At 33.4% G+C, this 23,683-nt stretch overlaps 1 long non-coding RNA gene across 1 annotated transcript in view; it reads right to left on the bottom strand.

Annotated features, from left to right (window-relative positions):
- Positions 1 to 10,046: 10,046 nt before the first annotated feature.
- The window catches only part of LOC110349256 (uncharacterized), a 39,754-nt gene continuing 26,117 nt past the window's right edge, over positions 10,047 to 23,683 (bottom strand). Inside the window, exons 3-5 of the long non-coding RNA XR_002395085.2 lie at positions 21,574 to 21,807; positions 17,714 to 17,815; positions 10,047 to 10,557 (exon numbers count right to left, since the gene is read on the bottom strand). This is a non-coding gene — a long non-coding RNA (uncharacterized LOC110349256). The remainder of the gene's footprint in view (positions 10,558 to 17,713; positions 17,816 to 21,573; positions 21,808 to 23,683) is intronic.

The following is a 23,683-nucleotide window of genomic DNA, read 5'->3' as shown; positions in this document are numbered from 1 at the left end:
TATTATTTTCAGAGTAGAGGTCTTTGATTTCTTTCATTAGGATGATTCCTATGTATTTCAGTTTTTTGGATGGTATTGTGAAAGGAATTATTTGCCCTATTTCTCTCTCAGTGAGTCTGTTGTACGTGTAGAGGAAAGCTATTGATTTTTGTGTGTTGAATTGTATCCAGCTACTTTACTGAATTTGGTTATTAAGTCTAGAAGACTTCTGGTGGAGTTCTTTGGGTCTTCTATACAGAGTATCATGTCTTCTGAAAATAATGATAATTTGACTTCTTCATTTCCTACCTGTATTCCTTTTATTCCTTCCTTTTGTCTAATTGGTGTGGCTAATGTTTCCAAATCTGTATTCAACAAGAGTGGTGATAGTGGACATCCTTGTCTTGTTCCCAATTTTAGTGTGAAGGATTTCAACTTTTGACCATTTAGTATGATACTGGCTGTTGTTTTTTCACAGATGGCTTTTATCAATTTGATGTAGAGACCATCTATTAAAAGTTTTTGTAGGGTTTTTATCATAAATGCTTGTTAGATTTTGTCAAATGCTTTTTTAACATCTATGGAGATAATCATATGGTTTTTGTCCTTGGCTCTAATGATGTAGTGTATTACATTGATTGACCTGTGTATGTTGAAACTTCCCTGTATCCCTGGGATGAACCCCTCTTGGTCAGAGGGTATGATCTGCCACATTCTATTTGACAGTATTTTATTAAGGATTTTTACATCTATGTTCATTAGTGAGATTGGCCTGTAGTTCTCTTTTTTGGTTGGTTCTTACTCTGCTTTGGGGTTCAAGGTGATGCTTGCTACCAGGAATGAATTTGGGAGTATTGCTTCCCCTTCAATTTCATTTAAGAGTTTAAACAGTAATGGCACTATTTCTTCTCTAAATGTCTTGTAGAATTTGGCAGTGAAGCCACTGGGACCTGGGCTTTTCTTAGTTGGTAAGTTTTTAATTACATTTTCAATTTCATTGTTTGATATTGGGTTGTTTAGAATTTTTAGGTCTTCTTCGTTCAATTTTGGTAATCCATACGTATTTATTCTGTGTTTTCCATCCTTTTGGCATATAGGTTCTGGAAATAGGTATTGATGATCATCTAGATATCTGCTGGGTCTGTTTTAATTTTACCCTTTTCATTCCTAATTGCATGGATTTGGGCCTTTTCTTTCCTTTTTCTGATAAAGTTGGCTAAGGATTTGTCAATTTTGTTTATTCTTTCCAACAACCAACTCTTGGCTTCATTAATTTTTTTATATCATTCTCTTAGGCTCCATTGCATTGATTTCAGCTCTGATCTTTATAATTTCTTCCCTTGTATGAGCTTTGGGTTTGTGCTGCTCTTCTTTTTCTAGAAGCTTGAGGTTCAGCATCAGTTTGTTTAATTGGGCTCATTCTGTTTTCCTAAGATGAATATTCAGTGCTGTGTATTTCTCTTGTAACACTGATTTCATTGTGTCCTATAGATTCCAATATGTTGTATTGTCATTGTCATTTAATTGAGGACCTGTCTGATTTCTTCTTTAATTTCCTCTGTGACCCATTGGCTATTAAGAAATGCGTTGTTCAATTTCCACGTGTTTATGGAATTTTTCCAGTTTGTTTTGTTATGGATCTCCAATTTTATAGCACTATGGTCTGATAATATACAGCGGATACAATCAATTCCTTTGCACTTATTTAACCATGTTCTATGAGCATATATTTGGTCTATTTTGGAGAAAGACCCATGTGCTGCTGAGAAGAATGTGTATTCTGATTTTGTGGGGTGGAAGACTCTGTAAACATCTGTTAAATTCATTTGTTGAAGAGTTCGATTGAGTTCTAGTATTTCATTACTTATTTTTTGTCTAGTTGATCTATTTGTGACAGTGAAGTATTGAGGTCCCCCACTATAATTATATTAGTGCATATGTGACTTTTTATGTCCTCAGCATTTGTTTTATATAGTTGGGCACACTAGTGTTTGTTGCATAGATATTTATGATTGTCATCTCTTCCTCTTGGAGTCTTCCCTTTACAAGGATGTAATGTCCTTCTTCATCTCTCTTAGTCAGTGTTGGTTTGAAATCTACTTGATCTGCAAAGAGGATAGCTTCTCCTGCTTTTTTTCAGTTCCTATCACATGAAGTATTATTTTCCATCCTTCAACTTTCAGTCTGTGAGTTTCTTTTTGAATTAAGTGTGTTTCTTGAATGCAGAATATTGTTGGATTTTGCTTCTTGACCCATTCTGCCAGTCTATTTCTTTTGATTGGTGAATTGAGACCAGTAAAATTGATGGTTATAACTGTTACATATTGACTTATCATTGTCATGACTTTTTCTTTTTGTTGGGTTCTCCCCCTTTCCATTTAATTTCTTGTCATGCCAGATGGGTTCATTCTGCTGTGCTTCCTGGGGTTGTGACTCTCATTGTCTGTTCCTAGGATATTGTCTAAAGCTTTTTGGAGTGCTGGTTTGTTAGTCATGAAGTTTCTAAGGTGCTCTTTGTCATGAAAGTATCTTATTTCTCCATCCATTTTGAAAGATAGTTTTTCAGGGTACTTCAGTCTGGGTTGGAGGCTATTTTCCTTTAGGGTTTGGAATACATCACTCCAAATTCTTCTTGCCTTGATGGTTTGTGTTGAGAAGTCTGCTGTGATTCTGATGGGCTTTCCTTTGTATGTGATTTGTTTCTTTTCTCTAACTTCTGGTAGAACTTTGGTCTTTGGTTGAGTTTCTGGAATCTTAACAATTATATGCCTATGCATAGATTTTTTTTTATCAAGGCTATTTGGAGTCCTGCATACCTCAGTTATCTGTATGTCAAGTTCTTTGTCCATGCTTGGGATGTTTTCTGCCATTATTTCTGTGAACTGTTTATTTTATGTCATCTTCAGTCTCTCCTGTTTCTTCTTTGACTCCAATCAATCTTATGTTTTTCTTCTTTGCATCGTCTAGCAGCTGCTGGATTAATTTCTTGTGGTCCCTTACAATTTTGAAGCAATTTTTCTTTTCCTGGTCACTAATTGCAATCTTATCTTGTATATCTGAAATTCTGTCCTCACATTGGCTCATTCTGCTGTGTAGACATTCAATTGAGATTTGATCTCTTGGAAATCTATTTGCGTCTGTTTTATAGATTCCATTTGTTTCCTATCTTGAGATTCCATAATGTTCCTCACCTCCTCTCTGGATTTCTTAATCATGTGTTTCACTATGGGCACAATCTCTGCTCTTATCTGAGAAATTATTTGTGATTTCATTTTTTCCAGATCCTTTTTTGTTATCAGTTCAGGGAGTCTGGGTGGTTGAGTATCACAATGTTCCATTTCATTTCCCTTTGGGGTTGCTGCAGCTGATCTGGCAGTCTGGTTTTGAGACTTGTTTGTGTTTCTTCTCATTTCAACTTTGGAGTGTGTGTGGGGGGGTGCTCTTGGCACTTGCACAACTCACCTCCTCTGAGCTGGGAGCAGTGTGATGGTGGCTCAGAAGCCCCTTCCTCTGTGCTGGGAGTGACTGGATGGATGGTGTCCTGGAAGTCCCTTTCTCTTGGCTGGCAGTGGTGGGACAGATGGGGTCCAGGAAACCCCTACCTCCACGCTGGGAGCAGTGGGATAGATGTCGGCCCAGCAGCCCCTTCCTCTGAGCCAGGAGCTGTGGAATGGCCTCTCAGAAGCCCCTTACTCTCATCTGGGAGTGGCAGCGTGGATGGTGGCTCAGAAGGCCCTTGCTCTGAGGTCTGTTCAAGAGTTTGATTGAGTTCTAGTATTTCCTTCTTTGTTTTTTGTATAGTTGATCTATGTATTTGTGACAGTGGGGTATTGAGGTCCCCCACTACTATTGTGTTAGTGCAGATAAGATTTTTCATGTCCACTAGTATTTGTTTTATATAGTTGGGCACCCTAGTGTTTGGTGCATATATATTTATAATTATCATGTCTTCCTCTTTGGTTGTTCTCTTTACAAGGATTTACTGTCCTTCTTTGTCTCTCTTAATCAGTGTTGCTTGGAAATCCACTTGATCTGCAAAGAGGATAGCTACTGCTGCTTTTCTTCGTGTTCCTGTAGCATGGAGTATTGTTTTCTACCCTTTAACTTTCACTCTATGAGTTTCATTTTGAATTGTGTTTCTTGTATGCAGCTTATTGTTGGATCTTGCTTCTTGACCCATTCTGCCAGTCTATTTTTTTTGATTCGTAAGTTGAGACCATTAACACTGATGTTTATGTCTGATACATATTGACTGATCATTTTCATGAGTTTTTCTTTTTGTCGGATTCTCCCCCTTTGCTTTTAATTTCTTGTTGTGCCCAATGGATTCATTCTATTGGGCTTCCTGGGGTTGTGACCCTCATTGTCTTTTCCTAGAATTTTTTCTAAAATTTTTTGGAGTGCTGGTTTGGTATTCGTGAAGTTCCTAAGGTGCTCTTTGTCATGAAAGTATCTTATTTCTCCATCAATTTTGAAATATACTTTTGCAGGGTACATCTATCTGGGTTGGAGGCTGTTTTCCTTTAGGGCTTGCAATACTTCACTCCAAGCTTTTCTTGCTTTGAGGGTTTGGGTTGAGAAGTCTGCTGTGATTCTGATGGGCTTTCCTTTGTATGTGATTTGTTTCTTCTCTCTAACTGCTTGTAGAACTTTATGCTTCTGTTTAGTTTCTGGAATCTTAACAATATATGCCTATGTGTACATTTTTTTTTGATTAAGGCTTGTTGGATTCCTATATGCCTCATTTAACTGTATGTCAAGTTCTTTTCCCCTGGTTTGGAAGTTTTCTGCCATTACCTCTGTAAACAGTTTTTTTTATGTCATCTGCACTCTCTCCTCTTTCTTCTTTGACTCCAATCTGTCTTATGTTATTCTTCTTTACATCATCTAGCAGCTACTGGATTGATTTCTCATGGTCTTTTTCAATTTTGAAGCAATTTTTCTTTTCCTGGTCACTAATTGCAATCTTATCTTCTATATGAGAAATTCTGTCCTCATATTGGCTCATTCTGCAGTGTAAACTTTCAGTGGAGTTTTTAATCTCCTGCAAATCTGTTTGCATCTGTTTATTGATTCCATTTGTTTCCTATGTTGGCATTCCCTCATGTTCCTCAGCTCCTCTACTTTTTTATCTGTGTCTTCTCTAGATTTATTATTCATGTCTTGCAATAAGGGCACAATCTCTGCTGTTATGTGAGAAATTATTTCTGATTTCATTTTATCCAGATCCTCTTTTGTTTCTAGTTCAGGGGGTCCAGGTGGTTGAATATCAGAGTATTCCATCTTTTTTTCCCTTTGTGGTTGTTGTAGGTGATCTAAAAGTCTGGTTCTGAGGTGTGTTTATGTTTCTTCTCATTTTGGCGGGGGGGGGGGGGTTGCTGATGCTGGTGCCTGCGTGGCTCACATCCTGTGTGCTGGGAATGGAGGTAGATTGGCCCTGAATCTTCCTACTTTGCACTGCAATCTGTGGCATCTTGACCCAGAAGCCTACTCTACAGTTGAAGCTGCATCACCTTGACCTGGAAACCTTCTTTGCCCTGGGAGCTGTCTCTAACTATTTCTTCAAACTGTTACAGAAGGTTCACTTTTACATTGAATCTTATGTACATATAGTAATATTTTACATTTTAAACTATACATATTTACTGCAATTAAATTCTAGCTTTTTGCTAAATGAGGACTATTTCAGATTAAGCTGTGAGAATTATTAATTTTAATAAATAAGACAAATTGATAATTTATTATTTTTAAGAAATATATTAATTAAAATTTCATTTCTGCAAAATCTATATTAAAAAAATAATTATCCTTTACCAATATTGTATTAGAAAGCTAACAACAGAACCTAAGAAAAAAATAGAATATAATGCAAGTTAAAAGTTTTAAATATAATTTTATGTTACTTCATTTTTAAATGAGAAACTTCTATGTGTATCTGCTTTAAAATTAAAAGTGACATGATGTAAACAAGACAATTTCATGACTAAGCTATATCAGTGGTCTAATGTATCATTTGTCTATGAAAACAGTATCACATATATTTTTCCTGTAGTCTGTTTTATTTATGACTAAATTAAATGTTTGTGCTTCTGCCTTGATGTGTACAATAGATGATATTTCTATAAAATAAATATAGAAATGTAATTATGCTAAAATAATGTAATATTTCTTATGATAATATTTGAAAATAAAATGTAAGAAAACCAAAGATAATACTAAAACCACAATAACAAAAAATATTCCAAAATGCAACTACAGAAAATTTTCAGTAAATTTGTTTATTTTGGTAATTTCCTAATTATTCTGATAATAATTAACTTTAGTATCTAATTTTAGCAAAGGCTAGTAAATTATATTAAATGTCTTTGCCAATAGTCACACATATTTAAAACTAAAATACTCACAATTATAAAATATTTGTTAACAGATATGTTCAGCATATTAAAAAATTGTCTCAATATACATTTTTAATATAGTGGAAAGGCCAATCAAATTTATATAATGCAACTAACAAAAACATATAGAGTTGATCTATTGTAAGATTTATAGAAAAATCTATACAAAACTTCTACAATTCCAGACCACATAAGGGATAGTGGAATATATTTAGTGTGCTATACCCATATTCTCATGTGTTAAATCATATGTTATGTATATGTTATATTCATGTATGTGTTATATTATTTGCATGATCCTACAAAAGAATGCTATGACTGAATTCTACAGATAAGTTCAAAATAGGGGGAAACAGAAGTATCCTGGGGCAAAATTGAATCTTTTATTGAAATAACTTTACAAGCCCTTTAGAACTTCATTGTGCATAGGTAAGATGAAATTGACAAGCTAGCAGATGGTAGGTTGATAAAAAATGCTTTCATTAAGCCATATAAATATTCTAGAGAATCCCTGCTGAGTGCCATAATAGTAAAATACAGTAAAATTAAATTCTAAAAATTATGGGATAATTTTCTAACAGGGAAGGGATATACACACACACACACACACATATACTAGGCAGCAAAATAATTACCACAGATAGAATTAGAGAGTAAAGAAAAATAAGAACAATAAAGAATATTACTGTAGGGCCAGGGATTTAACTTAGTTGTTCTGCCACCAGGCTCACAAGCGCAAGGTCCTGAGTTCGATCCTCAGAACCAAAAAATTAAAAAAAAAATATTACTATGTAACTATTTTAAAATGTCACCCTCTGGGAAAATAATGAGAACTAAAATAGCTCACTAAAAAAAGAATACCAGATAGAATAAATAGTGGCACATGATAAAAGGTAAAAAGTCTATTTGCTTGACTTTGTGTTAAATTACCAATAATATGATTTGCTATTGTTTCAAACCTAAATATTTTTATTTCTAAATATGTATGAGTAAAAACATGTAAAATTTGCTATGTAAACACATTTTAAATTGTCTGTTTTGAAACTTTCACTTTTTAAATTTTATTTTATTAGTATATGTTTGTAGTTCATGAGTTTTACAATTATCTTGGGGAGTGTTTACATGTACATAGTACAGCTTGTTTCTTTGTTTTTATCCCCTTTTCCTTTCTTCCCCCTTTATTCTTTCTCCTTCAGTTCCCCTATCCCTTTTTAAATTCCTGTTGATATTATTAATCATAGCTCATATTATACCCTATAATGTTTACATTAATTGAGGTTATTAAGTTCCTGATCATGGCATATCATTATCTTACTTATTTCCCCTTCTGTTCTTCACTCCTTGGCTTTGTGTCCTTGGGCCATTTCCCTATTATAAGAAATCCATCCCATGTCCTCTTCCATCTATTCTTTATCATTCTTTTTATTTGTTCTTTTCCCCACTAAAATGTGATAGAATAAAGTATTTATGCTTGTGTATCTGGTTTATTTCACTCAACATATTTTCCAATTTCATCCATTTTCCAACAGATGTGTAAAATTTGTTATTTTTTTGGCTGAATAATATTCCATTAAATATAGATACCACATTTTCTTTGTCTAATTGTCTGTTGATTAATATACACAGGCTGCTTCTAGGATTTAGCTATTACAAATTGTGCATCTATAAATACTGATATGCATATATTGATAAATACTGATATGAATTTATTGCTGAAGTATGATGGCTTAAGCTTTTTAGGGAAGTTTTAGGGAAGATAACTAAAAAGGATAGCTGGATCACTTTTATTTAAACTGCACAGATTCACTTTGTGTTTGTGGGTGTTTATTTGAACCAATTATATAACAATGACCATATTAAAAGTAATGAAAATGATGTAATTTTCAAATGTGCAGAAAAAATTGAAAGTACCAGACATGCTACACATTTCTCTCTCTCTCTCTCTCTCCCTCTCTCTCTCTCTCTCTCTCTCTCTCTCTATATATATATATATATATATATATAGCCAGCCAACCACTGCCTAGGAAAAAAAGACAAGATGTACAGTAACTAGGAGAGAAATCATCAGATTTCCTATTAAGTACAATTTGAAACATGAAACTTTGTTCTTCTGTAGTTATGTACATAAAGTTATTTCCTTGAAAGAAAAACTTAGTTTCATTAAAATGAATGTATTGTGCTCTCCTTGCCACTAAGCTATACTCTAATATAGATAATTCTGATAACTCAACATCCTTTAGGTATAATGAACTAAAATGATACATGCAGTAATCAAGCCATTCTCAAAACTTTCTTTGAATTTCTCAATTGGGAAAGCTACCCATGAAAGCTGCTATGGAATGAAAAAGAGCATGTTTTAATATAAGTATGTTGCTTGTGGAAAAGAAAAAAACATATTTTGATAAACTTTCTAAGACTGTATCAATTTAAAATGAGCAACTAAATAATACAGAAGCTGACAGCCTGTTGTGCCCTTTTTCATGGCTTGTGTCTGATGTTCCTCCAAAGCCCCATGAGGTCATAGGTGGGATTTTTCAGTGGTGCTGGATATAGAGTGTGTGATGCTGGCATCAAGGATGTGTGATTATAAATTAGCCCACGGATTGGTTTGGTATAGTTCTGGATATAGATAATGGCAAGGCGCACCCTGAGTGTGACTGCTAAGCACCCTAAGTGTATGTGGCCTTGATAGAATATAAGTGGCATAAGGAGGGTCCCTGATTCTCACTTGGTGCTTGCTACTTTTGCTGCCTTCTGCCTGCCATGAACTGTTTCTCCTCTGTGATGCCCCTCTGCCATGCCACCTTGCCTTGGAACCAGCTGATAATGGACTGAAACCTTTTCAAACTGTGGACCAAAATAAACCTTTTCTCCTTTAACTCTAGGTGTTGGGTATTTTGTCTCAGCAATGAGAAAAGTAACTAATACACCTTTTATGCTCCTATTTTGTTATTTAAGATATTTAAAGTATTCTACATAATAATAAAAATTTATTGATAAAAGACTAGGAAACAAGATTCTGAATAAATAATAATAGTTATGTAATAATTTATTCAAAGCACTTTAGTCATCTTTATTTACTTTTAAAACTGTGTATGTAATAAATTTCCTGGCTATTATTTTAATTTATTGATTTACTACTCTTCAATTTAAAATATTTCTGGAGAAAAAAATTAGTCCTGAAACCACTGTCCAGTAACATAAACTAATTAGATTCATATAGTGAGCTTCATTTAACCTCTTCTCACCACTCAGACAAATTATTTTAGTTAAATTAGGTCTGGAAACAAAAACAAAAGGATGTTTAAATAAAACAAAGGAAACTTTCTGGAGTAATATTTGTACTTGACCATCAAAGTAAAATTTAGCTCGGTGCCCACTTCTATTTGAGGCAGAAAATGAAGTTTATTCACATAGGAGGTAAGGATCTCCATGTCTTTCTAAGTATGCAAATATATTCCTAATTTTTAAATATTTGCAGTTCTGTTTACTGATATGGTATTATATTGAAAAGAATTGTGTTATCAAAGTAATAATCATAGAAATAAAAGTAAAATAAATCATAAATATATCTATTCCAATCTGATATGGACATCACTGTAAAAATAACACAAAGCAGGAACACTGAGTAACAGTTAAAGACAATGTAAAATTAAGGCAGATGAGAAAGAGGAAATGTCACCAGTATTATCTAAGAAGGCCTCTGATCTGACATATGTCATTAGTTCAGGTTTCCCCTTAAATTTACTTTGCAATTATGACCACCTCAGAAGACTGAATCTTGTGTTTTCTGTTGAATTCCTAATGATAATTTTTTTTTCCCTGGTACTGGGGATTGAACTTGGGTCCTTGGGTTTGCGAGGCAGGCCACGGAACCACTGATCTAAATCCCCGGCCCTAATGATAAATATTAAAAGTGAGCAATGCCCCATTGAATTAAGATAGGAAAACCTTTATGTTATTACCTTCATTATCATAAAGATATTCTACAGTAGTGTTTCTCAAGCTATAATAAGAATGATAATCACCTGAAGGAGTTTATTAAAACACAGATTCTCACTCAGAAATCTGGAGTGGGGTCTGGGCTTCTCTGTTTCTAACAAGATGCTGTGGTGGCAACAGTGCCATGTCTCTTGAATTGCAGGTATCTTCAATGCCTTCCTGGTTTAGCTTATTCTTATCACTGCAAAAGCAAATAATTTATTACAAATTTGAAGATAAACAAAAGTATTTCAAGAGTTGACTGTAAATGGTTCATTCAAAACACATTTTTTTTTCCTTTCCTTAACAAATGACTTTTTAGTTCGTACCATCACAGAGGTGTGTCACCCTTCCTGGCATCTAGAAAAATTAAATTAGAAAATTAAAATAAGATAATTATTAGAGAGAATGATTCTGATAGGAACAGGACAAGCTAGAGAAGGAAAAGATGTACATCTTCTTACCTTAGTCAGTGCAGTACTGTTCTACAGAAACATCATATTTCATCACCATTCAACCTGGTTTGATCTGAGAATTAGACTCTAAGAACTTGGCATTTCACACATACGGTCTCGTTTAATTGCACAATAACCCTGCTAGAGTACTATAAAAAGGGGAAAATGCAGTTCAAAGAGGCTGGATTATATGAGGAAGCTGAAAATTGAAAGAGTTATTATTTGAAGCCTAATTTTTGACTTTAAAAATTCAATATTGTCTCTATGGCTCTATTCCAAGAGAAAGGGTTACCAGTGCTGCCAACATAGACTTTGCCTTTTTGACAGCCTTGTCTGAGGGATTTCTCCTTGGAACTTAAATGATCCTATTTGTATGGAAGTCTTAAGTTTTAATTACTAATTCTACAAACAAAGGACCTCACAAACAGAGCAATCATAAGTGAAACTCTACTTGAATTTTATGAAGGGAATTCTCAATCTAGAGATCACAGAGCTTCCTTTGTGGAATAATAGAAGTAGCTACACTGTAATGGGAAAAAACTGACCAGATTGCTCTCTTTTGCTTAGTTTTCGAATTATAAGAATTGGAATGTTAAAAATGGGTGATTACCCATCAATAAGTGAAGATAGTTGTAATAGAGATTTATATAATTATCCATATGATCTCTGAAATAGAGAGCAATGATTGGTGATACAAAGCTTACAACTGTCTGCTGTCTGTAAGAACTTGTGATGGTTAAGCTTATATGTCAACTTGACAGAGCCATAAAGTGCTGTGCATTTGGTTGAGCATTGTTTTGAGTTTATTTGTGAGACTGTTTCTGGATGAGATTAACATTTGAATCTTAAGACTGAGTAAGGCAAGTTACCCTTAGGGCTGACCCCATCCAATTCATCACAGGCCTCAACAGAACAATAACAACTACAACAATAACAAAAACAAAAACAAAAATGTAAAAGACAGTTCACTCTACTTATCTTCATGCTGTTGTATCCCTGTTCATCTACCTTTAGACTCAAACTTGTGCAGAAACAGTACCATTGGTTCTTCTGTGTCTCTAGCTTGGTGATGGCTGATCCTAGAAATGTCAGTGTCTATATACACACCCACACACATACTTGTATATACATACATTCACACACATGCATATTCACTCTTGGTTCTGCTTCCCTGGAAAATTCATACTAATACATCTTGTTTCTGTGTTTGCAACATAAGTGCAATATTTGCTCAGAATTTGTCATGGGAATTCATGCTTACTTCATTGTACCTGTCTCACATCACTAAATATTTCCTGTTCATGAGGAAATTGCATTATTTTTGCAGCTCTCAGTGGTTTGTTTGAAAATGATGGATGAAAAGTATGACTTCAGACAAGAAAGAAGGGAAAAGAAAAATTATGAGAAAAGAAAAAAATGGAAATGATGTCTATGTAAATAGGGAAGGGTGGAGGGGGTGAAGGGCACACAGGTAATGGGGAAAAAATAAGAACCAAGATACATCATGTACAGGTACAAACACCCAATGATAAATGTAAATGTATTGTATACCTAAAATGTATCAATAAAAGCATTTAAGAAAGAAAAAAAGAGAAGTATGACTTTAGAAATGCAAAGTATTTATCTGTGAATTAAGGGAAGTTTCAAATGAAAGTTATTTGAGCTACTGTTGTCCTTATTCTCAGTTAGTAGTTGTCATGTCCTATGAAGACTCACAGTAAGCAAGTTAAGGGTCAGAATGTTTGACACATTTTTAGGCAGTTTGATTAGTGTCATAGATCCTGCAGTCTTTATGGAGACAGCTTTAACGCAATCTGTAGCCTTCCTAAAAATGAAGCATATAGACAATATGTGATCAATCAAAAACATGTTCTCCCAGGTCAGTATTTTAAAAACAATTCCTAGTCTAAAAATTCTTTAATTATTTAATCATTATCCAGAAGATATCACCAGTGAGCATTGAAAGGATAAGAAGGCAAGAATGACTTTTATCCCCAATTAAAAATTATCTTATTCTTAGAACAATTAAAAATTCTATGAGTATCATTTCATGAGCACTGAATAGTGGTCAAAATTTTTTTTTAAAAAAAAACAAGCCTTACTCTAACACATTTTTCATATTTATTAGAGTAAAAAATTAAATCTAAGTATTCAAAAAAAGAATAACATTCATGTACAGATAAGGACATGAAAAATTTAATGATGCAAAAAGTTTATCAAAGTTAAGGAAATGTTCTGAACTATTCATTAAGTATGTGTAACCTGGAAAAATATCTGATGTTTTCAATATTGCTTCTTTTTATTTCTGAATTAGGTATTGATGAGTATTCTCAATAATAAATGTTTAGTGTCCAACTGGCTCCCTTTCTTTTTTATTCAATAGTTTTATTGATATACAATACTCTATGTATGTGTATACATATACTTAATGTTTACAATTTAATGAAATTGTACATACACTTAAACCCATGAATCACCTCTTAGTTTCTTATACTTGCTGGGCTTATCTACTTACCCTGAATTCTGCTGTTACTCAGCTTTTGGTTACAGTATCAAAATACCTGAAGATAATAACTTAAAGAGAAGAAGGATTTATTTTCATTCATGATGTCAGTGGTTTTGGTCAATTGTTGGGCAGCTCCAATAGTATGTACTTGTGGTGAGGCAGAACATAGAGTGGAAAGGGTCTGATGAAACAAAGCTACTCAATGCATGGCACTCAGGAAGGGGAGAAGGCAAAAATGCAAAGAAGGCTGGCAGAGAACTAGATATACTCTTCAAGTGCTCTACTTCTATTTAAAGGGGCTCACCTCCTAACAGACCATTCAAATAAGGAACTCATTAATGGATTAACCCACTAGACGAAATCAGAGCTATCATGGTTCCATCACTCCCCCAAACCAATTATCTAGTAACCAAGCTTTCCATACAATGGGCCTTTTGGTGAGGTATTTTGGATCTCAATCACATCAGTACCTTTTTTAGAAAACATCACCTCTTAGGGTGTTATTTCTGAGGAACCAAGGAAACATGGTACATTAGGTAGGTTCCATTCATACCTGTGATTCTCCAGTTCATGGTTTAATGTTTGAACAGTTACCCCTATTGAGATGTGTCAGAGAAGGTAAACTGATCTGAGGAATAGTAGAGGTGGTAAAATAACCTTCAACTCATTAAATATCTTTTGAGAGCTCAAAAAAAGGTAGGCTCCAGTCATGTTATGAAAGAAAAATTACATGTAGGATTAATTTAATATAAAATACATAGACTGTAAAACTAATCTGTCTGAAAGCTTGCAATTGCCTGAAGTTTACAGATAGAAAAAAAATGGAAATAGTAGGTCTGTGTCTATCACAGTTAAAATCTACTGTGGAAATTATAGTTCTTAGCTCTTCATCCTGTTTGAAATCTCAATAACTAATAATAAAATTGCAATAAATTATTGTCCAAGTGTTAACTTCTAGAGTTAATTTTTTTCTTAGTAACTATATTTTTTACCCCTAAAATATGGACAACTTAGAATTAAATATGGAGGTGATTAAGTTAACCCAATTTATAATGTGTAGACTTGTCAATTTGGAAATAATTTTTGCATATATGCTAATAATATGTATACAATAATATTATTGTAATGTTGGCAAATATTAATATTTTTCTTATTAACTTAAAATATTAATTTTAAGTCTTTGGAATATTTTCTTTTCTGTTTAAGACATCAAGATATTGAAGTTCCTGAAAATAAAATTAAAAGCTTTAAAAATAAATGCAACTAGCTGTTTTAGTACTCTGTTAAATTTAAAATAAACTATAACTAAAATTTCTCCAAGATTATTTTATTTCACATGAAATATATATATATATATATATATATGCATCAATATGTTAAGTTAATTAACAATAATAGGATAATATGAATCATGTTTTAAAAAATATTAAAATGATAAAGGACAGAATATTAAAGAGCTATCATAGGCATTTTTCCTCTAGGGCAAATCACTGTAACTAAAAATCCAGATTCAGGGAAAATCTGCTTTGGCCATCATCATTGCAGCAGCATACTGCAATTTTACTGCACCACACCCACAGGAAGCACATTATTTAGCCAGTGTCTGCTATCTTATTCAAGATGAAGCTTCTTGAACCTGATGCAAGCGTATGAAAGAGCAAACATAATAATTATCTTTCCTCCTCCTTCAGGTACAGGAAACAAGGGAAGAAGCTGAAAGGGCCACACTATCATTGTGCACATGTTTGTTGTCTGTGAGATTTCTGCCAGTATCACCAAATATAGTCAGAGGTACAAGAATTAAAAAGCAAAAGGTAAATTTCTTTTGGTAGATGATATAATAGCATGCCCAGAAAATTCAAGAGAATCAAGGTAAAAGCTGCTAAAAGCATTAATGAAAGTTAGTAAGATGATTGGATATTAAACTTATATGTATGAATCAATAGACATATTTTTAAAAAGTGAGAACAAAAATAAGACTGCATTTACAATATTAGCCTCAGCATGAAAAACACGTCTCTTCATCCTGAGTCTCACACCATGCCTAATCCTCTTTTCACTTTATTCCTCATAGCATTTAATGACTGTCACAGAATTGAAAAAGGCATGTTAATGTTACCCTTGAAAACAGTAGTGTTAATTGGCATCAATGAAGTATTACCTTTAAATTTCATGCTTAATATTGCTGAAAAGAGAACAGAGAAAAGAAACCAAACTGAAAAAGTAAATGAAAATACAAAAAGAAAGTGGTAGCATATTTTGATCCTGAATAGCCAATTTTGATAAGAGGGAACATCTAATAATTCTAACAACTCTCCTGTTGTATCATTACCTATGCAAATGGTAGTCTAAAAATATGCTGAATTGTACTTAGTTGAAAAAGTGAGGCATTATTCTAACAATAGAAGAGATATATATTGACAATAAATACATGAAAAAGTGTATTATCAATAGGTGATATATTTAGTTAGTGAGGTAAAGTAGTAATTATAAAAGGAAAGAAGAAAATACCATACAATCCACAGTTAATAACTGTATTTGGTCTCTGAGTAGTGTTACTTTGAAGACTAGATTTTTTTTTAGTATCTTAAAACCTTAACTGCAAATGAATGGAAATCATTTTTGAACACAAAAACTTTCATTTATAAAATACTTTGATAAATTAAGGTTCTTTAATATTTTTCTTATAAATGTTTTAAATATTTTTATAGTTTACTTTTAGTTTATCATTAAGGTTGATCTGAAAATGTTTGTATTTGTACTTATTTAAAAATATCACCCTTTCACATAATTACACTAGAAATCTCTTCAGATGTGTTTGGTGTGGCTTATGAACTCATTTGTGTGTGATCATTATGGATCTAACAGTTGGTTTAGTGTTTAGTATCTCTCCCATGTGGGTTTTTTTTTTTTGTTTTGCTTTTTGTTTTTGCTTTTTGGGTATTTTTATTTTGCTTTTTTACAATACTATGACATGTTATGCAGGCAATCTACTTTTGTACTGTTGTTTATATGTGTAGATAAGGTGGCTGGAAAACTTCCTTAGAATTATTTTTTAAAAACCTCATGATTATTTTAATCTTTTAATTTAGACTTCAAAAAAAATTTTCCTTGTGGGTTTCACTATTTTTTTTAAACTTCACAATATTTTCTTTCTGATTTTTCATGATATAGCCTGTGATTTAGACTTTTGTTTTTTTCTCTCAGAAATGAGGTATAAATTGACTTTGCTACATATCATTCTGCACTTCACTTGAACTTTGAAACATTCTTACATATTTCAGGCCTTCATGAAATTGCCAGTATATAGCATTCAGCAAATGCAGTAATTTTCTTTGTATCCCATTGCACATCCCACACAGTAGAAACAACTTAATCACTTGAAAGAATTTAAGGAAGTCTGTAGTTTTTACCATTTCATAATTATTTACTTTTTAATTTTAAATTTTTTGGTACTGAAGATCAAACCCAGGACATTTATACTGAGCTACATCCCCAGTCCTATTTTATTTTATTATTATTTTTTAAATTTTGGGTCAGAGTCTTCCCATTCTCTACATTGCACAGGCTGTGCTCAAACTTCTGTTCTCCCGCCTTAGATTCCTAGAGTGCTGGGATTACACACACGCACCACCACGCCTGGTTTCCATCATGTTTTAAATCATATTCTCTCATGACAATACATTATGAAAGGTCTACATGTTATACATCCTAGTGTTCAACAACTGGATTCTATATTTTGCATTATTTCCATCAATTCATCTTGAGTTTTAGTAGAGCTGGCAACACATGCATGGTTGAGAACAATATGATGGACAGCAAATTAGTAATTTAAATCTCCTCTATTGAAAACAAGGCTGTATTTCTAAGCTAAACCAATGAAGAAAGACAAAATCCATTTCCTACTTTTGGTAGTCATTGCAGTTTTATATCTGAGTTAATTACAATTCTGTTGTTATGTATATTTTAACCTTTGTTCTTTTAATAGATAAAATTAAAGTAATCCTTAAATTTGACAGAAAATTTTGTATTTTGCCTTATTAATATCTCCAGATATATTTATGTGATAGTAGAAAATAGAAATTAGTGACTTTCAGTATGATGTGGTTTAAAAGTTTGATTTCAGAAATTTTGTCTTTTGAACAAAATATAATTTCTCAGCCATGAAGAGACAGTAAAAAGTACCATACGGCTTGTACTAACTTATCCTATAACCAATGAAGAATGCTGACATTACTTACATTGAGTAATTTTGTTATCCACATTCTCAAGTGATTCTGTACTATATTCAAGTCCTGTATATTGGCCTTAATGTCTTTATTTTCATACTTTTTGTTATGCTTTCCTATTTTCATTTAGTCCCATTTTTGAAACTATATTTAAGGTTTTGTATTTACCTGTAAACATTCCAAATTTTAAGATTACTGTCACACTACAGCAACTTAAATTCTTCTTGGATCCATATAGCAGTTTCTTGTTTTCTACAATCCAGAGAGTATCTAGTTGATAAAAATAATAGGATATTGTATAAAAACAAAAATCAAATCTTCTGATAACCTTAATTAGATACCACTGTCATTTTGTTACAATTTACCTACCTACAATATTATTTATCTATGAGACTATTATTTTCAAATGAATAATATAAGATTTTATTATTTTTTTCTAAGGCTGATGTATATTAAATATCCACATTACTTTATGTTGAATTTTAAAACTTGGCTGTAAAATACCTAAATGTTATAGCTACCTCATTATTCTTAATTCACCCGAACCACATTTCAAATAGCAAAGTGCACGGCACATAATGAAAATTCTTTTGTTACTGTTTGTTTTGTTGCATTTCTTTTTATCCAGAATAACTTTTAAAGTATGTCATTCATTGTATGAAAACGTACACATTTGCTTCATTCTTCTAGGAAACATTCATGTACCCTATAATTTCTTAATCTAATTTAAACATTCACCTTTACATTTGAGGTATATTTGAGTGACTCAGAAGAAACATACTGTAGAATTAAGTAATAATAATATTTTAAAATCATAAATTTTTCAATGTAAGAGACTTTCATATTCTTGGTCTATCTCTTCTCTGTAAATAATCACTTTTTTCATCAAATGAGTCAGAAAGAAGCATAAAATGAATATGGCTATTTCATTTATCTTGCAATTGATCATACATTCATTGTCATCAAGTTATGAATAATTTTAATCATTTTATTCTGAACATAATTCTGAAGATGATTTATTATTCTTTGTTGAATTTGTATGAGGTTTTGTTTGGAGAAGAGAAAGTTATGTATCTTCACTCTAATACATTTCCCTCCCATTTATAAGAGAATAATCTCATGAAAAAGAAAGAAAGAAAGAAGGAAAGAAAGAAAGAAAGAAAAGAAAGAAAGAAGCAGGCAAGAGACCTAAACCAATTTTCTTCTAGGTATATAATTAATTGACCTATAAATTAATATTGATGTTGGCTAAGAAAAGAGTAGTTATTTTCGGAGCATTTTTAAATACTTTTCCTTGTTTCAGCATGCTTTTGTACAAGAAATTATCCAGTTATGATATATTGAAAAATTAAGTATAAGTGATATTTTTGACGTGTCATACATGCATAATTCCTACTGTATGGGGAGTCCAGTAATCTAGTTAATGAACTCATCTATTACCCTCCCCAAGAAGATTTATTCAGTATGAGGAACAATAAAACCATGTTTGTCATTAAACTCCTCTTATTTTGTCTTTGACTCTTTAATGTTTATATTCTTGAATTCATTTAGAAAAGCTCAATATTAGATAAGATCTAATTAATGTACATCTGATATGTTGGATCCTTTGTGTTAGATCTGTTATTTGTCTTTGTTATATTCAGCTATTTTGAGCATGGCAATCTTTATTACTCTCCTTGAAGATATTGTGATGGTTAGCTTAAGAGTGTCAACTTCACTGGGAATTAAGAAAGCACACTTCTGGGTATGTCTAAATGGATTACAGAAGCATAAACTTGGGTACTATATAGACTCTGGTCCCTATTTCTCTACCACTGTTTCCCTGCTCTACTTCCCTGTCTTCATAAGCTAAGTATCTTTGTGCCACCATGCCTTTCTACCATGGTATTTTTGCCTTAAATTCAGCAGACTATGAGGAGAATCACCTGAACCATGAGCCAAATTAAACTGCTTATCCTATAACTTGTGAAGGTTCAGCATTATGTTTCAATGATGGTAAATGTAATATAGAAAACTACTACCAGAAAAGTGAGGTTGCTGGAGTAACTCTACCGACCATGTGATTCCGAAACATTTGGTACTGGTTTGCAAGAAGAGTTTAGAAATGTTTGGAGATGTGGGCAAGAGAAGCCTTAGCATGTTGTCAGTAGAACCTGATGGGATGTTTTGGTCAGAGATCAGAAGCCCAGGAAACTGATAGAAACATGGACAATAAAATCCAGGCTTAGAAGATTTCAGTTGGGAGCCAGTACTTCATTATCAATTGGATTACAGGCCATGTGTATTACACTGTTGGAAAAAATATATCTACATTTTGCCCCTGTCCAAAAACTTTAGGAGAGACCAAGACATAGGTGGATTAATTGATTAGGCAGAGGAAATGTTAAGGCAACAGAATGTTCAGGCAGAGGCGTGGGTACTGTTAGCTTCTTTTTAAAAGATTTATAGTGAAAATCTGGAACAAAAAGTATGAAGAGTATAGTGAATTACAAATTTATAGTCCTATATGATACTTCTTTAGAAAAAATGATTGATAGAAGAAGCAATTTGTTAGTCAATTATCAAGTATCAAAAGATAGCTACTTGGAAAGAGCAGTTTAATGATGAAAGTTCAGTTTGCTAATTCCCAGAAGAATGATTTATATATACAACTGATCTCAAAGTAAAGTCACTTGGGGAAAAGTGTTGAAAATTTCATAATTTATATCTATAAAAAGAACATAGCCCTTGTTCCTGGGTATGAAGATCCAATATAGTAAAAATGGCCATATTTCCAAAACTGTTTCTTCAGGTTCAATGCAATTCTGATTGAAATCCCAACAGTATATTTCACAGAACTAGAGAAAACAATCCAAAAATTCATTTGGAATCAGAAGAGACCTAGAGTAGCAAAAGCAATTCTAGGCAACAGAGACATGGCAGTGGGTATCACAAACCCCAACTTGAAACTATACTGCAAAGCCACTATGATAAAAACAGCATGGTACTGACAAAGAAACTGACCCAAGGACCAGTGGAATAGATTAGAAGATGAAGAAACAACTCCAGACATACTCGACCACCTCATCTGTGACAAAGGAGCCAACTATCCTCACTGGAGGAAAGATAACCTCTTTCATAAATGGTGTTGAAAAAACTGGATTTCAACTTTCCATAGATTAAAACTAGACCCCTATCTTTCACCATGCATTAAACTAAAATTGAAGTGGATTAAATATCTAAATATTAAAACAGAAACACTAAATTCACTGGAAGATAAGTTAAGAAAAACTTTTGAAGACATTGGCATAGGAAAAGACTTTAGGAACAAAACCTCAGTAGCACAGGAACTAGGACAAAGAAACAACAACTGGGATTTCATCTTATTAAAAAGCTTCTGCACTGCAAGAGAAACCACCAACAGAGCTAAGAGACAACGTACAATGTGGGAAAAAAAAATTTAACAGCTGTTACTCTGACAAAGGCCTATTATCTAGAATATGTAAAGAACTGAAAAAAAAAAGACCCCCCCCAAATTTAAAGATCCAATTAAAAAATGGGCATCTGTAATGAACGGACATTTCTCAGACAAAGAAGTAAAAGCAGCAAATAAACGTGAAAAAATGTTCAACATCACTGGTCATTCGAGAGATGCAGATGAAAACAATGCTGAGGCCAGGATTTAGCTCATTGTTTCTGCTGCCTGTCTTGCAAGTGCAAGGACCTGAGTTCAATCCCCAGTACCAAAATAAATAAATAAATAAATAAATAAAACAAAATAAAATAAAGAAAAAGAAAACAACGCTGAGGTTCCACCTCACCCCAGAAAGAATGGGTGCCAACAAGAAATCAACCAATAATAAATGCTGACAGGGTTGTGGGGAGAAAGGAACCCTTCTTCATTGTTGGTGGGAGTGCAGACTGGTGCAACCACTGTGGAAATCAATATGGAGATACCTCAAACAACTAGGATTAGAAGTCCCATTTGACCCACTTATTCCTCTGCTGGCTATCTTCCCAAAAGAATTGTACTGAGTCACTGTGCTTACATCATGCAGCAGACAGCTTGCAGGGTTATTTATCATGCTATTTGCATTTTATTTTGCTGATTGTGTTACAGTAGATCCTGTTCCTTGTCTCCTTTAGGGTTTTTTCATTACTTGAATGGCAGATTCCAGTTTTTCAGAGTATTTGTTTCATCTGTTGGCTTTCTGTTCTCCTTCATAGCTTTCCTTTTCTTTAACTTGCTCCATCTGAGTTGCTTTAAGAAGTTTTTCTCATGCCTAAATTCAAGACAAGTACAACAGAAATTATAAATTCAAGACAAATACAACAGAAATTATGTAGCTCTTTATATTGATGAAGGAGGTTGATATGGTTTAACCTTTTTTAGAAGTTAGGACCAGCTATTGTTACATGTAATATTTCACCTCAGAAATTGAAATGAAAGAAGGGGTAAAAAGTACATGATTTTTTTTTTTTTTAAATGTGAAAGAGTCCTTTTCAGAAATTTCATGGTAGTGAGTTTGGCATTTGTTACATGTATAAAAAGACTAATAATCTACATTTTTAACTTAATCATTGAATCAGAAAAAGAATACCATGGACTGTACACCTTTACCATTTTGTCTACTTTTTCGACCTGTTCCCTCTTCGGATTTGGCTTCTGGAACCAAAATTATTTCATCTTGCTCCAACTTGGTTCTTATGACTTTATTTGGTGCTGCTAACTGCCCTTTCCCCTTCATGTTGTAAATATGTTTCTGTATATGTTGCAACTTTAGATGTTTTTGTTTTTGTTTTGATTAACCCTCTCTCACTTCACACAAACTCCCCTGAGTTACTCCCTGTGGAAATAGTAACTGTTGAATTTTCAGAACTTGAAAGTTAACTTTTCTTTCTCCTTTTAGAAGGAAAAATAGGGGGCCAGGGATTTACCTCAGTGGCACAGTGCCTGCCTCTCAAGCTCAAGGTCCTGAGTTTGATCCCTGGTACAAAAAACAAACAAACAAGCAAAAACAAATAAAAGGAAAAATATTTGGGGCTAGCAAAATCAAAACAAGAGACTCAAATTCTGGTGACTTCTAAAAATAGAATCATGAGAGATATGTCAGTATTACAGACATGCAGTTTATGACCAGCAGACTGTAAGAATTTGTCATAAGTTCCAATGTTACTAGCCCATTACCAGTGTTTTACTATTAGGACTTAACATTGAAGGATTCATAGAGATATTGAATTCTTTTTGAGTTTTGATTATGTTTTTTCAAATAAGTGGACAGTACTCATGTAAAAAGAACTGGAAAAGGAAAATGACATGTTTTTATTGGTAGTAAAACTTTTTTATTACAAAGATTTAATAAAAGTTCTGTGACCTGTAGCATTACTTATTAGACTGCCCGCTCTTCTCTCCTTCCCTCTCCTCCCCTTTTATCTTTTTTCCCTCCTCTTTTTTTTTTTTTGGTACTGGGGATCGAACTTGGGACCTTGTGCTTTCAAGGCAGGCAGCGGAACCACTGAGCTAAATCCCCAGCTCTCCCTCCTCTTGTCTCCTTGTTGTTGTTGTTGTCATCATTGTGGTACTTTCGGAGAAAGTATTGTCTCTTCTGACATGTCATCTGTGGTTGGTTCTGGCATTTTATTCCCAGTGTCCTCTCACAATGAACTTCACACCTGCTGGCCAGGTGCAAATAGTGCAAACTGTGAATTAAAATAATTTTGCTCTGTTGACATATATGGAGAAAACTAGCAGGAGTTTATTTTCTGTTATTGCCACCATATTTGTGTTAAGATACCAGTATGAGGAGAAATGGCTGGTTTTTATTGATAATGCAGGGAGGTTTTCAGAAAAGTTAGTACAGTAACTAGTGAAACTTGTTATCTGGAGCACTTAATGGCATCTGTTTTCAGTCTTGGCTCTCAATTTGATTTTTCTCTGGACCATATTTGGCCTCCTACAGCCATTCCTAAATTACAGAAACAAGCTGTGTAGTTTCTGGTGGAAAGCTACGGTGCCTCCTGAGTTCTGGACTGACACACCCTTTGTCAGCTGTTGTCTGGCTGGATGATGCTGAAAACGCTGCCTTGAAATAGCAACCAGCCAGACAAGGAGTCTGAGGCTCCTGACTGCCCAAGAAGGCACATCCATCCCAATCATAG

This window comes from Heterocephalus glaber, unplaced genomic scaffold (genome assembly GCF_053883595.1).
Source record: "Heterocephalus glaber isolate CG9 unplaced genomic scaffold, H.glaber_assembly_v1.0 deba00001577, whole genome shotgun sequence".
NCBI classification, from domain to species: domain Eukaryota; kingdom Metazoa; phylum Chordata; class Mammalia; order Rodentia; family Bathyergidae; genus Heterocephalus; species Heterocephalus glaber.
The sequence above is the reverse complement of the archived record's forward strand: the minus strand, read 5'-3'. Positions and strand labels throughout refer to the sequence as shown.